The sequence below is a fragment of the Grammomys surdaster genome, unplaced genomic scaffold (assembly GCF_004785775.1).
Source record: "Grammomys surdaster isolate TR1022 unplaced genomic scaffold, NIH_TR_1.0 126546, whole genome shotgun sequence".
Lineage (NCBI taxonomy): Eukaryota > Metazoa > Chordata > Mammalia > Rodentia > Muridae > Grammomys > Grammomys surdaster.
The window spans coordinates 2,972,331-2,973,942 of record NW_021621338.1 but is presented as its reverse complement, the minus strand read 5'-3'; positions in this window follow the sequence as shown (position 1 = coordinate 2,973,942).

Here is a 1,612-nt window from a genome sequence, read left to right as displayed (position 1 = left end):
CCTCCCCTCTTCTCTTCTCTTTTTGATGTTCAGTAGCTCCTCATGGTAATGCTCTTTGATTGGAACCCTGTCTGCTCAGGATTCAGCCTGTCTGCTCAGCAAAATCCTCCTGTAGCAGATCAGGCTCTCCAGGAAATGACTAAAGAGTGAGTTTGTTATGGAGGGTGCTGAAAAGTGTAGAAAGAGACTCTGCCAATCTGGAGCTCCAGATTTGAACAGGAGTCTAATATGATGTGCCCCACCTTCACATACAAGAGTCTGGAAAGAGGAGTATGGCATTGGGTGGAGGATTTCTAGAAATCAGTTGTGTTTTCTCGGGTACTAATGCTCAGTCTCAGGAGCCAGAAGCATCAGTACTTCAGCCCTCAAAAGAGTGGCAGACACCAGGGTCACACATTTCAAGCTGCAATTGTGACCTCAGGGCCACGAAGAATCCTGATAGGAAAGCCCCTTTCTACCTCTCTAAACTTCCCACAGTATCCCCACCATCCACTGAAGTAGTTGGTGTTAAGAAGTCAGTACAACCTACACTGAGCTGTGCCTCTTTCTTGTATGTTCCTTTTGTTCCAGACGAGTTGGCTGTATCATTTTTCATACCTCATTTACACTTCCCCTGTGTCTCTGATCAGTGGGAGTCCTTACTCCCTCCACCATTAATTTCTCACTGTTCTTCAGAGAATATGTAATGAATAATTTAAACATTCTGGCAGCCTGTAAATTCTTTCCTACTAATAATGTCTTCTTGTCAACTATTCTTTCTCTCTCTTCTCTAACTCCCGCCCTCTGTATGTGTGTGTGTCTGTATCTCTGTCTGATCTCTGTCTCTATGTGTCTCTCTCTCTGTGTCTCTCTCTGTCTCTGTCTCTCTGCCTCTGTCTCTCTCTGCCTCTGTCTCTCTGCCTCTGCCTCTGTCTCTCTCTGCCTCTGTCTCTCTGTCTCTGTCTCTCTCTCTGTCTCTGTCACACACACACACACACACACACACACACAAACACACTCAGAACCTTCTGTTTTAAGCACAGAATACCTTTGCCAGAGGCACTAACATATGACAGAGTTCTTACCAATTTGTGAAAACATCAAAAGATGTATTTACCTAGAAGATAAACACTTTAAAATTGCTCACTAAGCCAAATCCTATGCAAACAATGCAAAGGTTGAGGGTATAAGACAGAAGGTCTCTCAGCTCATGCCCCTCTTTCTTAACAGATTGCTATCCCAGGAATACAAATAGTTTCAAATACTCTTACAAAGGAAAATAACTAGACTGTGATGAGAACACTAGACTTAGAGCCCATGACAGAATTCTAGTTTGTGTGTACTCTTGTTTGAAAAGTTTAACTTTTGATATGTTACCTTTCACCTTTGGTCCTTAGTTTCTTCATACTTAATGATAAAGGTTGATGACTACAGATGTCCCTTTCAACTCAACAGTCTAGAACTATAAGAACTGAAAGAGAAAATAGGAGACACCCTATGCCTGTTGCTCTCCAATGGTTTATGCTCTGTACTATTGTTTTGAACTTACTTAGTGTCTTAGATTACATGCATTCCCTTGTTCCAGGCCCCTCTCTCTCTCTCTCTCTCTCTCTCTCTCTCTCTCTCTCTCTCT